This window comes from Garra rufa, chromosome 5, assembly GCF_049309525.1.
Source record: "Garra rufa chromosome 5, GarRuf1.0, whole genome shotgun sequence".
NCBI classification, from domain to species: Eukaryota; Metazoa; Chordata; class Actinopteri; order Cypriniformes; family Cyprinidae; genus Garra; species Garra rufa.
Window position 1 is genome coordinate 42,324,547 of NC_133365.1, and position 14,973 is coordinate 42,339,519.

The following is a 14,973-nucleotide window of genomic DNA, read 5'->3' on the forward strand; positions in this document are numbered from 1 at the left end:
TAAGGCAATCGGTTTGCATGCTTTTTTTAAGTAAGGTTTACTAATTGGATTTTACAGTGTATGATCATGGAGCTCAATTAGAGTGACCATCATGTTCTTGGTCACCACTCTAGCCAAGGTCCATATCCATCAGTTACTCAGTTTGGCCAGGAGGCCAGCTCTAGGAAGAGTCCTGGTTGTTTGAAACCTCTTCCATTAAGGGCAACAGAGACTACATGCTTCTATGAACCTTTAGTGCAGCAGAATTTTTTCCGAACTCTTTCCCCGATGTGTGGCTTAATGCAATCCTGTTCTGGGCAGTTTTTTCTACCCCAGGGCTTGGTTTTGCTCTGATATGCATTTTCAGCTGTTAGACCTTTAATAAGATGTGTGTACCTTTCCAAACCATACCCATTCAAATGAATTTACCTCAGGTTAACTCCACTCAAAGTGTATTAACATCTACAAGTAATATGAATGCTCCTGAACTAAATTTTAACTGTTCCAGATAAGGATTTATATACTTATGCAATGGGATCATATAAGTTTGTTATTATAAATAAATTTGCAAAGATTTTTTTTTTTTTTTTGCTTAGCCATTGTAGATTGATGTGGAACAATAAGTAATTTAAAGCAGTTTAACATAAGGCAGCAACATAAAACATGAAAAAAATGAAGGGGTTTGAATATTTTCGCAAGGCACTGTATTTATTTAGAGTTTTTAGTAAGTAAAATAGTGCCTTTTATTTAAGTTTGTCACAAAGGAATCTAATATTGATTTTATTTTAGATTTATTTAAATTAAAGATTAAAAAATAGTTTTAGTTTTAGATAATAGTAACAACACATTTGTATACAACTAACTGAAAATAAATTGAAATAAAAATTCAATAAAATAAATTGAATTTGAAAAATTAAAGTTTAGGTGATAAAATTACTAAAACTGAAATAAAAACCAGTGTTATTTTAATATTTTTATATACCATTCATTGATATTTTTTATTTTTAAATGTTTTAGCATGTTTTAGTTCCTTTATGTGCTTTTGTCATTTTTTTATATTAATTCGTTTTTTTCCTTAGTTTTAAATTTATTTTAGAGTTTTTAGTTCTTTTTATTTAATTTTGTCACCAGGGGACATTTCTCATTTTCTATTTGAGTGTTCTAAGTTTACATTTTAATTTACATTCTAATATTTATTTTATTTCAGATTTAATCAAACTTTTAAAAAGATTTTTTAAATCTTTTTAGTTTTAGAAAACAGAAACAACACTGTTGACAACAAGGACACTCCCTGGTCTCTCACTAATGTCACATTACTTTTGAAAGAGAAAGAAAGTGGGAGTCCTTGTGCATATGTAGGGGGAAAAAAGCATGCGAGAGGAATAATGAAAGAGAGAGAATTGTCAGGAGCATCGTTGTGTAATGCTAATGAGCACCATTCCCCTTACAGCTGATATCTAATGAGTTTTCATCAATCATCTCACTTATTGCTTCATTTAGTAGATTTGATAAGGAAACTGTGAGTATTTGCGTTGAAATCAGTCATCTCAGTCCTCCTCTGTTTCTCTGATTTCTTTAGAGCTTCACACTGAAGCCTTTAGACCTCTCATGGACGTCATTTTGGAGCCCCTACAAGGACAGGGCCTCACACTGGAACAAGTCTACTGGGGAAATGTGAGAATATGTGTGTGTGTGTATGTGTGTGTGCAATGGAAAAGGCGGAGTTAGATCCATCATACTACAATCCGGTTAGAAGGTGCAGGTTTTCAGTGTGTGTATGTGTGTGTGTATTTTTGTGCATGTGTATTTAGATGTTTCAATATTACACATATAGCACACTTAATGTCCATTTTACATGTAATATTGGATCTTTTTTCTGAGAAGAAGCAACACAACTGCTAAAAACAACTGTTGTTGTAGCAAAAAATGCTAATGCAATCCCCAAGTCACCGAATCATAAATTCTCTCTCCAAACCATCAAAGGTTTTTAGAAATTCCTGGCAACCACATAAACAACCCACAGCTTGTGTGGATGTGTGTGGTTGTGCATGTGTATAATAAAGACAGACAGACAGACAGATGAAGAGAGAGAGAAAGAGAGAGAGAGAGTCTGGTTTCGATAAGGGAACATAAGCGTGTGTCACATACGCCACCCTTCCCTTGAAGATTAGCTCAGGGGGGGCTGGGGTATAAGCCATGCAATCATTTTTTCAACATGAGACTTTACAGGCATAGAAAGAGAGAGCGAGAGAGAGACCCAGATTCAGAATGAGACAGACGCTACAACTGACCAAAGAATCCCTTCATTAATGACACTTACAGTTTGTTCCTAATGATGTGCTGTAGCTTGAAATGTAGCAGAAGACTTTTGTATTTTGAGGGTGAATGGGATCCAGACAGAAGCATTTTTAGTAATGTTAGCTAAGGCAAGCTATTAACCTGAAGTACTAAACTTTGACATATAACTTTTATTGTATTGCTTGTGCTGTGGACATGAATAATAGCTCAAATTGTATCATTATCTAACTATCTATCACTAACTTTTCTAAGCATTCAAACTGGTGTACCAGTTCTAACGCCATGGCGAAAGTTCGAGCAAAGCATGCTAACTGTTCTGTTGTTGGCTGCACAGACGAGCACAGAAGACTATTTAGAGTCCCAGCCTCAAAGGAGACAAGAAAGCAGTGAATTTATTGATTTATTTACTGTATATTACACTGCTTCCACACAGATCTAATATAAACATGCAATTTCTTTCCTAGCTGTTTACCTTCACAGACATAGCCAAATGTTTTTTGTAACTCATGTGTGTTTTTAGCATAACCTTGTGTGTATTTGACAGTTTAAGCGCAATAAGACATGAAAGAGAACTTAATTTAACACTCACATGCTGTGTGACAGTTTCTGTGCATTCGCTTCGGATGTGTGCACTCAGAACACCGTATATCAGAAGTTATGGCTTTAAAATGCATGATTTCAGCATTATAGACATGATAATCAAAATCAAACCGATGTTTTTTGGCCAACACATTGGCAGGTACGACCTGTAAAGGCACAGCTCTATTCTGGAAAAGGGGGTGGGGAGCAGCAGCTCATTTGCATTTAAAGAAACATTTTCTGCTTCCACTCAAAATAGGCTTTTTTTATGATATAATAAATTATCTGTGGGGTATCTTGAGCTTGAAACTTCAAAGACACGTTCTGGGGACACCTGAGACTTACAGTTGAGGTCAAAAGTTTACATCCCCCTTTCAGAATCTGCAAAATGTTAAATATTTTACCAAAATAAGAGGGATCGTACAAAATGCATGTTTTTCTTTATTTAGTGCTGACCTGAATAAGATATTTCACATAAAAAATGTTTACATATAGTCCACAAGAGAAAGTAATAGTTGAATTTATTTAAAAAATTACCCTGTTCAAAAGTTTACATCCCCTTGATTCACAATACTGTACTCTCACCTAAATGATCCGCAGCTGTGTTTTTTGGTTTAGTGCTGTTGTTCACGAGTCCCTTGTTTGTCCTGAACAGTTAAACTGCCCGCTGTTTAACCGAAAAATCCTTCAGGTCCCACAAATTCTTTGGTTTTCCTGCATTTTTCTTGTATTTGAACCCTTTCTAACAATGACTGTATGATTTTGAGTTTCATCTTTACACACTGAGAACAACTGAGGGACTCATATGCAACTATTACAGAGGGTTCAGAAGGGGGGGGGGGGTGAAAACTTTTGAACAGATTGGAGATGTGTACATTTTTCTTATTATGCCTAAATATCTTTTTTCAAAAATGTTTTACCACCTGGCTCTTAATGCATGGTTTTCCCTTTTGGAGCATCAGTGAGCATTTGAACCTTCTGTAGTAGTTGCATATGAGTCCCTCAGTTGTCCTCAGTGTGAAAAAAAAGATTAATGCCTATTGTAAAAAGGGGAATAATACAGTAGGTCTCCTTTAAGGTGGTACTTGACAGTGTTGTTCCTATTAACTAAAACTGAAACTATTAGAATTATTTTTGTTAATTGAAATAAATGTGAAATACAATCAAATACAAGTATTAAATGAAATAGCTATGTGCTGACAATGCCTCAGAATGTTAGCAACCATATATCAGTCTTCTAGCATACACTATATGTGACCCTGGACCACAAAACCAGTCATAAGGTTAAATTTTACAAAACTGAGATATATACATCATATGAAAGCTCAATGAATAAGCTTTCTATTGATGTATAGTTTGTTAGGATAGGACAATATTTGGCCGAGATACATCTGTTTGAAAATCTGGAATCTAAGGGTGCAAAAAAATCAAAATACTGAGAAAATCACCTTTAAAGTTGTCCAAATTAAGTTCTTAACAATGCATATTACTTATCAAAAATTACATTTTTATATATTTACAGTAGGAATTTGACAAAAAATCTTAATGGAACATGATCTTTACTTAATGTCCTAATGATTTTTGACATAAAAGAAAAATCAATAATTTTGACCCATACAATGTATTTTTGGCTATTGCTACAAATATACCCCAGCGACTTAAGACTGGTTTTGTGGTCCAGGGTCACATATGATTGAATTTAAGTAAAAAAAAAAAAACTGCACAAACTAACCAAGAATTGCATTGTGTAGACCAGTCTGTATACAGGTGTCTATGTCCTTTGGAGGAGAAAAAGAGAGAGAACAAATGTACTGTTGAAGTGCCCACTTTTAGAACAATAGATTTGTCCTTGGCCCAGATGTGCCATTACTCAAATCTCTCCCCACAGGTGAAGCCATACATCCATTTAATGCAAAACTCTCACATGTCACAGTCTAGTGATTTAGGGCAGTCAAGCTAAGTCAAAGTGTTTATTTGGTCGCCAAAGTCCCTTTCAAGGAAAGTCAGTTCCTACTTGGCAGCCATATTTTCAACACCTCTAAGCAGATATTTTTTCGGCTACAGCATCTACTTTAACGAGGAAATACAAAAATCTCATATCTCAAAAGTAACATATTTCAAATCAGCAATTAAATTTGACATGAACTGTCCAATGAATGTTGTTTCTTATGATCAAATAGCATCAAAAAAGCTTATATTTCAGGACCAGCCAATGTGCATGTCCAGTCTCAAGCTTCCATCTCACAACACTGTTTCTGTGGAAACTGGAGCTTCTAACAGCAGCTGGACTGCCACAATGACTTTACTAATTGGCAGTTGTCTCTTTTATTTTGGAAAGCGGGACTTACTGCATCATATTTTGAGATCCAAGATGTTCATGTCTTTCTTTCTTCAGTCGCAAAGAAATTAAGGTTTTTGAGGAAAATATTCCAGGATTTTTCTCTATATAGTGGACTTCAATAGTGGTCAACGGGTTGAAGGTCAAAATTGCAGTTTCATTGCAGCTTCAAAGGGCTCTAAACGATCCCATTTCAGGAATAAGGGTCTTATCTAGCGAAACGATTTGTCATTTTCCAAGAAAAATACAAATACTTTTTAACCACAAATGCTCATTTGTAATATGGATTTAACCATCAACTAGCTCGATCTCACGCATTACGTAGTCATGTTGGAAAGGTCACGCCTGACCCAGTTGTTTACAAAACGAACGTGCAAAGAAAGTCAAAAAAAAAAGGTAAAACAATGATGTCGGACAATTTTGAAATTGGAAGAGAAAATGAGAAGTTTTTTGCCCTACCCTACCTTTAACCAAAGTACACAGATGAAGAACTAACCGCGTGGGACTTTTCTAATGTAATTACACAGAGCTAGTGCAAGACAAGCATTTGTGGTTAAAAAGTATATACAGTATCTCACAAAAGTGAGTACACCCCTGACATTTCAGCAACCATTTTAGTATATCTTCTCAAAGAACAATACTATAGAAATTAAACTTGGATATATTTTAGAGTAGGTAATGTGCAGCTTGTATAGCAGTATAGATTTACCGTCGTCTGAAAATAACTCAGTAGTGATAACAGAAGTATCAGTAGTAACAGTAGTGTGTTGTTTAACCATGCAAAGCCACATGTCCTATTCATCATGCAGAGGTTTTACAGGATGGGTTTCATTCGGAACAGGCCTTGCAAGGGTTGATCAACGAAGTTGAGCACTCGTTCTGTGCGTCAAATGCGGAACCTAGCTTCAAAAAACAGATGCATGAGTGCTGCCAGCATTGCTTTAAAGGTTGCAGAAGTAGAAGGCCAGCTTGTCAGTGCTCAGACCATACACCGCACACTGCAACAAGTTGGTTTGCATAGGCGTTGTCCCAGAAGGAAGCCTCATCGGAAGCTGGCTCACAAGAAAGCCTGCAAACAGTTTGCTGAAGACAACCTGTCCAAGAGCATGATTTACTGGAACTATGTCCTGTGGTCTGATGAGACTATAAGATACACTTTGGCTCAGATGGTGTCCAGCATGTGTGGTGATGCCCTGGTGAGGAGTACCAAGAAAATTGCATCATGGTCTGGATTGATTCCCATTAAATTCCCCCTTCATTTCTTTTCAACTGAAGAAAAAAAGCATCTTGGATATAACATGGGGGTGAGTGAATTATCAGGAATTTTTTAATTCTGAAAGTGAATTTCTCCTTTAACAATTAAATTTTCAGACATTTTTTGGCAAATCCTTTATATGGTTTTACATAGGGAATTCACTGTGTATGAAATATATTTTTAGACCTGGAAATTCTGCTTGACAAAATAATTTTCGTTTTTAGCATAAAATGACTTTTCTCATGTGCATCTCTCAGTCACAGGGACCAGTATATGATGAGCATGTTTCTTTATATTCAGTCATTAAACAAAAGGGTTTACCTCACTTTCACCAATACCATTATCCTGCAGTCTATCATTATTTATGGGGCTCCTGAAAGGAGCTACCAATATTTGTCTTTCATTTAGCTGAATATTTACTAATTAAATTAATTAAAATCAATAACTTCACTATGATTTGGAATCTGCCATTATATTTAGCTAGTGAACACATTAAAATACTAAAACACTGCCAAAATTGCTCATCTGACATGTTTTGCTGACTAATAGTAACTGGCATAGAAGTCAGGCTACTTTCCTAAAGCCTTTTTAGGGCTATTTAAAATAGAAGCTCTTAGTTGAACTATTAGACCGGTGGGTCCCCTGCTCTGTTAGAGCAAAGAGCGAGTTCAGAGAGCACCAGGTTACATGCAGACAAAAGTCTTCTGGGATTGAGCTCGGAGCCGTTGTCAGGCACCCCAGTCAGCAGGGAGTCTGTCTCTGTCATCACTTGCACATGTGTGGAGCATGAGCCTTTTGACATTGTGTTTGCATATGTGTGTGTTTGATGTGCACCTCTGTGTGTTTTACATTTCCATTTGCATATTCCTTCTTGTCTGATGCTTGTTAAAGTATTTACTGTGCATTTATATGAGTTAACTGAAAGTGCATGTCATTGTGTGTGTGCCTTTGTGCTTTTAGTGTGTGTTTGTGTCTGTTTTCCGGTTCATCTAATTGTCAGGTTCTGGATGGTGGCCTGGTCTCTTGTGGTAAAAGCTGTTGTTTGCTTGGTGCATCTGTCGCGCTGTATGTCTCTCCAGACAACTCTCACAACACGATGCCTCTCTGTTACCTTCACCTCAGCTTCAAACAAACAGCACAGCTTTAGTATGACAGCCGCTCTCCTGTATACGTGTGAAAACACCTTTATTTCATCTGACGTCATAAAGTCAGGGTCGATTTTGTTCCCAGCACTTCTGAAATCTCTTGTGGCAAGGTTATACACTACCAGTCAAAAGTTTTTGAACAGTATGTTTTTTACGTAATTTTGCTAATTTATTTGATCCAAAATACAACAAAAGCAGTAATATTGTGAAATATTTTTTTCAATTTAAATATATTTGAATATATTTAAAAATTTAATTTATTCCTGTGTTAAAAGCAAAATTTTTAGCATCATTACTCCAGTCACATGATCCCTTAGAAATAATTTCAATATGCGGATTAGCTGTTCAAGAAACATTTATTATTATAATCAATATTTAAAACAGTTGAGTACTTTTTTTTCAGGATTCTTTGATGAATAGAAATATCCAAAGATCAGCATTTTTCTGAAATAAAAAATGTTGTAACATTATACACTATAACATTCAAAATCTTGGAGTCAGATTTTTTTTTTTTTTTAGAAAAGAAATTCCTCAAAGAATTTAATACTTTTATTTAGCAAAGATGCTTTAGACTAGAGAGAGCAAAAGTGATGATAAAGACATTTATAATGTTACAAAAGATTTCTATTTTAATGAACTTTCCATTCATCAAGGAAACCTAAAAAATTCTACTCGAAACATACTACTTTTTTCAACAAAATAATAATAATACACGTTTTTGAGCAGTACTAAAAATTCAAATTTGAAATCACAAGAATAAATTACATTGTAAAATATATTCAAATTAAAAACGGTTATTTTAAATAATACAGATATTTCAAAATGTTACTGTTTTTGCTGTACTTATAATAAATGCAGGCTTGGTGAGCAGAAACATTAAAAATCTTACTGTTCCAAAACTTTTGACTGGTAGTGTATAATAATAACATGACTATAAAAATATCAATTTAGTGTACTTTTGAAATGGTTGTTAAATTGCTTTTTGGACATTTCTATTAGTTATATTATTGTTTACACTTCAGTTTTGTATTCTTGTAAGTCTACAATACCATTCAAAAGATTGGGGTCAGTAAGAATACAATTTTATTTAAAATTTGAATAATATTTCACAATACTGTTTGGATCAGATAGAGTCTTGGTGAGAACAAGAGACGTTAAAAGAAATGTTACGTTTTAACGGTACTGTAGTGATGTTTTATGACATCACAAGCTGCACCTGCTTCTCCGTCAGAACTGTCCCCACTGTTTTTTAACCCTTGACACTAATTGTGAAGTGGGTTCTTAGTCACGTTGTCACGTATCTGGTCTATCCTGTCATTATGAACTCTTGCACCACACATTATGGACTTCATTCCCCATAAGCCACTGCACTAATCACTGCATTCACCTGGCCCTTGGCTGTATCCGAAATCACCCCCTATACCCTCATTCACTATTCCCTACATTAGTCCACTCATTCAGTCCACTTGAAGGAGTGAGTGAAAACGAGTGAGTGAATTCGGACACTGAGTGCACCGGAAGGACTGCCGCTTTTGCATAGTATTGCTTACTGTTTAACAATCATTTAAAACGGACAGTTCGAGTAGTTAGATTAAAGGATTTATCTTGAACTATGTCAAGGAGTTTACATATAAACCCTGGTTAAACAATTTAATAATCAATTTACAACGAATTTGTACCCGTGTTGTATGCTGTATTATGCAGTGGACAAGCGAATGGATGGATGATTCAGCTGCGGGCGCCATCGTCTGGCGAGACGCGGGAATTCAGTCGGCGCGCGACTCTCACAGTGCATTATGGGTTATCTCTAGCTATTGAGCGTACATCGGTTGTACACTCGTTTTTGCGGTGCATTGTGGGATTGAATGAGTGCACTCGGGAACGTTCACTATGGTTTCGAACACCACTTAAAATGGCTGTCCCCTCAAATAGTGCACTATTTGAGGGTATAGGGGGCGATTTCGGATACAGCCCTTGTTTCTCACTGCTCTGATTAGTTCTCACAGCTGCACCTCATCACTCTGACTGCATTTAAGCCACTCACACACACAGCCACCTTGCGAAGTCTTATTGTTCCTATGGTCGTAATTCTAAGCGTATTTCTCTGTGTTGGATTATCTGTGTATGACTCTGGACTGTGTACCCCGTTGACGATTCCTGCTTCCTGCCATTGCGACCATTGCCTGTCTATTGAACTGTTTCCCGGATTACCTTCGTTGTTCCTGTTTTCTGGTGATTATTCAGGCCTGTTGACACTTCTCAATAAAGCCTTGCAATTGGATCCGCACGTCTCTGACTCTCCCTGTGACAGAAGACTTCGCCATTACAAGGATCCAGCAGCGAGTATGATGTCATCCGGTTCCAGCACGAACTCCACGGTGCAGATCATGCTTCTCAAGCAGGGGGAGCAGACAATTGAGGATTATGTCATGGCTTTCATTGATTTGGCAAATCTGTCTTCGATGGATGAGACGTGCCTCATGATTTTTTTTCGTGGAGGACTCTCAGAGCCATTGGCTTCCAACATGCCAAATTTTGAACTTGGCTGGACTCTGCATCACTACATGGATCTGGCTCTTTTGTTGTGTGGCTCTCCGTTTACGGTGGGTGAGGTAGAGCCACAGCACAAGATGGCAACCGCCTTCTCACAGTCTCCGCCGCCAGAGCGCCCTCCTGTGACCGCTCGCCCAGAGCCTGCTCTTCCAGAATCTCCGCTGGAGACGCCCAGCCCTCCTGAATCTCCGCTGGGGTCGTCCAGTTCTCCAGAGCCCGCTCCTCAAGAGCGTCGTCCAGAGCCCGCTTCACAAGAGCGTCGTCCAGAGCCCGCTCCTCAGCCCTGCCTTCCAGAGACTCCGCTGGTTCAGCCCTGCCTTCCAGAGACTCCGCTGGTTCAGCCCTGCCTTCCAGAGACTCCGCTGGTTCAGCCCAGCCTTCCAGAGCCTCCGCTGGTTCAGCCCAGCCTTCCAGAGCCTCCGCTGGTTCCGCCCAGCCTTCCAGAGACTCCGCTGGTTCCGCCCAGCCTTCCAGAGGCTCCGCTGGTTCCGCCCAGCCTTCCAGAGACTCCGCTGGTTCCGCCCAGTCTTCCAGAGACTCCGCTGGTTCCGCCCAACCTTCCAGAGACTCTGCTGGTTCCGCCCAGTCTTCCAGAGACTCCGCTGGTTCCGCCCAGCCTTCCAGAGACTCCGCTGGTTCCGCCCAGCCTTCCAGAGACTCCGCTGGTTCCGCCCAGCCTTCCAGAGACTCCGCTGGTTCCGCCCAGCCTTCCAGAGCCTCCGCTGGTTCCGCCCAGCCTTCCAGAGACTCCGCTGGTTCCGCCCAGCCTTCCAGAGACTCCGCGGGTTCCGCCCAGCCTTCCAGAGACTCCGCTGGTTCCATCCAGTCATCCTGAGATTCCTGTCTGCCCGGTTCTGGTCACGGAGCTCATGCATGGACTGTTCCCACCCACCCTCCCTGCTGCTCCAGTTCCGCCACCTCTGTCTCCTGACAGTCCCTCTGCTCACCCACATCCCACCTTCGGTGAGGAGGACTTGCCGTGGGACTGCCAGTCTCCATCGGTGTCCAGACTGAAGGACCCCTCACCATCACCTCCAGTCTCAGAGTCCTGGACTCCACCTCGGCCCTCCGACCCTGCGGCTCCACCCCGGCTCTGTGCTCCCTCGTCTCCGTTGTCGGCCGTTGGCCCACCAGCTCCTCCGGGCTCCATCGTCTCTACGGCTCCGCCCCGGTCAGTCGTCGCCCCACCTTCGCCTCTGGACTCTACTCCTCCGGCTGCGCCTCGTCACTCCGTCCTGCCGGCTCTGTGGACCTCCTCCCTCCCGTGGGCACAGCCTCGATCCTCTCTCACTCCGGCTCCGCTGCGTACCTCCGGACCTCCATCTCCGCCGGGGTCGCCAGAGCCTTGGGTTCCGCCTTGGCCCTCCGGATCCTCTGTGTCGCCCAGGACCATCGACTCTTCGGTTCCGCCTCGGGCTCCACCGGCTCCACCTCCGTCGGTCGGCCCCATGCAGGAGCCAACCCTTCCTCCGCCATGGCTTCTCCCTCCGTCGGCTCAGCCTCAGTTCGTGGTTCCAGTACCCCTACATGGACCTGGCCCTCCATCCCTCCCCCTGTTCCGCCTCCGCTCCACCACCCTCCAGGTTGTATTAGGTGGTTAGAGCGTCTGGAAGCCGCTCCTTGGGGAGGGGCTCTGTCACGTATCTGGTCTATCCTGTCATTATGAACTCTTGCACCACACATTATGGACTTCATTCCCCATAAGCCACTGCACTAATCACTGCATTCACCTGGCCCTTGTTTCTCACTGCTCTGATTAGTTCTCACAGCTGCACCTCATCACTCTGACTGCATTTAAGCCACTCACACACACAGCCACCTGGCGAAGTCTTATTGTTCCTATGGTCGTAATTCTAAGCGTATTTCTCTGTGTTGGATTATCTGTGTATGACTCTGGACTGTGTACCCCGTTGACGATTCCTGCTTCCTGCCATTGCGACCATTGCCTGTCTATTGAACTGTTTCCCGGATTACCTTCGTTGTTCCTGTTTTCTGGTGATTATTCAGGCCTGTTGACACTTCTCAATAAAGCCTTGCAAATGGATCCGCACGTCTCTGACTCCTCCTTGTGACACACGTAGTGTGTACTTGAAGCATAGTTTTCTAGACTAGAGCACTTTAATCATTTTATACAAGCCTAATCACTTCAATTCACAGTTAATGCTGCAAAAGTGCTGTGAGAACACTGTCATCTCAAAAGCATCATTATTGCCTGGTGTTACTGCAAGAAATTTGTGCTGGCTTTTGTTTAGAACTCCCTGTGTTCCTAAACGCACACTACTGAATTATTCAGTTACATTTGAGAGATTTACCATAATGGTCTGATGTAAAGTGGCTTTTCATTGTTCTCCATCCATTTTTTTCCTTTTTATTTTGTACAAATTCTAGTAATTGTGTGAATAGCTTTGCACATTTGCAGTATTATATAGTGCTTTCAGACATGTACATTTGAGGTCAGAAGTTTACATCCATCTTTTCACACTGAGGACAACTAAGGGACTCATATGCAACTATTACAGAAACTCTCACTGATGCTCCAGAATGAAAAACCATGCATTAAGAGCCAAGGGTGAAAACTTTCGAAAACAGAATGCAGATGTGTGCATTTTTCTTATTTTGCCTAAATATCATATTTGTTTTTAATTTAGTACTGCCCTTTAGATGCTCCAGAAGATGTTTCCCAGAAGACAAATTTTTGAACCCCCATCAGTGAGTGTCATATACAGCCATTATGTAGGCTAAATGCAGATTATAGCTTTAATTTAAATTTAATTCTTAACTGAAAAATGTCTATAAAAATAGTTCAATCTAATTCATCTAATATTTATGTGTTGTGTATTTGTGTTTATTATTAAAATAGTTTCAACCAATGCTAATGTCAAATTTAGTTAATTCACCTATGCACTTTGCATGAGTATTAAAAATCAGTAACTGATTAAAACCCTGCATGATAAGGATTCTAACTTATAGGGTAGCTGCCTATGTAGACAACATATTGAAACCGAAAGAGAGCTGAAGTCTCTGGACTTTTGGAGGGTGAACTTAAGACTGACCATGTCACCTCCGCTATCATTTTTTGTTGCTACAATGAAAATGATTTTAGTGCTAATATAAAAATCACAAGATGATGAAGAGAGGAAAAGAGTTACGAGTATGCAAGTCAATCGCTCTTGTTCCTTTTAAGGAAATGGCCTAGTATACTCCAAAGATTTACTGTTGTCGAAAGATTCGGGAGTAATGGCCAAGGTATTACTGTACACCATTTATTTTTATAATGCCAGTAAATCATGTGGCATTTACGTTTAAGTCCTCCTCTTCTCTCTGAAGAGTGTGTGTGAAGAGGACAGCACGGAGTCAATAGCCTCACTCTGAGACATGCGTCCTCTATTAGCAGGTGGGAGGTTAAGTGCTGTAATAAAACTACAAGGACCATGGCGGTCACTCTTCTTGGGGCCTTCTTGTTGTGTGCTGCCAGGCTTCAGAGTTGGGCGTATAATTACACAGAAGACAACTCAAGACTCTTATTAGCCTAATGTTTAAGGTAAAAATCCAGCCCACAGCGAAAGGTGTATTTATGCTTGTGATTTCATATGTGAGTGTGTGTGCATATCTGAATGTGTTGAGCAGGTGTGTGGAGTGTAGCCTTGAGCCCTCTTGACCTCATGAATATTACATAGATGGACTGAGGGCATGCAGAAGAGTAGATGAAATATTTACTACTGTACCACCTCCACCTCCATTCTTGTTTTAGGTTAGTGTTTGTTCTAACTGTGATGAACCACTGTGTAAACAGCTGGCGTTTATGTGCACATTAACTATTAAAAGCATCTATGTTTTGCGAATTATTCAAACATGCCTTGGATTTACAAATTGCCCAGATGCAAAAAAGTCAATATATTTTGTTATATTTTGGTATTTTTGTCACGTATCATATAGATATTGCAAGAAATTAAAGAACAGTATTCATTACTTCTACATTTGTATTTTAAAACACAACGACACATAGAATTCTGTACATAGGAAACTGCACACTGTTCACTTATTCAACACCAATCATTGGTTTACTTGCACACTAACAGAATTGAACATGATCAATATTATTTATAGAGATTTTGATGATTCTGATATTATGTAACATTTATTTTGACAAACTAAAGTTAATGTGGTAAAGATACATACAAACTGTTATCTCTACCATACGGTTGAGTTAACTTTGATAGGGAAAAAAAATGGTCAGTCATCAGATAATAGGGTCAAACAAGCAATCAAGGAAGTAGGGATCAAATCATTAAGTTGTTGTGAATAGGGAAGAGGATAAAGAACAGAAATATAGCAAAATATATGAAAAATTCTGAAATGTTTATTTATAATTATTATCCAAATCATGCGTGACCGTACGGTTGATATGTCAGTAAAAAACATGGTATAGCATATATATTGCCAAATGGCTATATATATTAGACACTTCAAAATATTTTTTTAACTTGTGGACCCTGAAGGTTATGAGATGTATCCAAGAGACTAATAAAGTTAAAGGAATGTTTATTATTGCAAAATAACTCATGAAATTTAAATTTAAATTTAAAATTAAAATTAAATATTAATTTAAACGATATTTACCATGGACTGACATCTCAACCGTATGGTAGAGTTTTATAAAAAAACATAAAAAAAAGTGCTAGAGGCTATGTATTAGATGTCTAATACTAATAAGAATTTTAAGTTGTTTTTTTCATTAGCTCCTTTTAGGGGTGAAAGTTTCAAATATTAGCCTAATATTTCACCCACCTGACTGAAAATTATAAAAACAAATATGAAATGTTGTC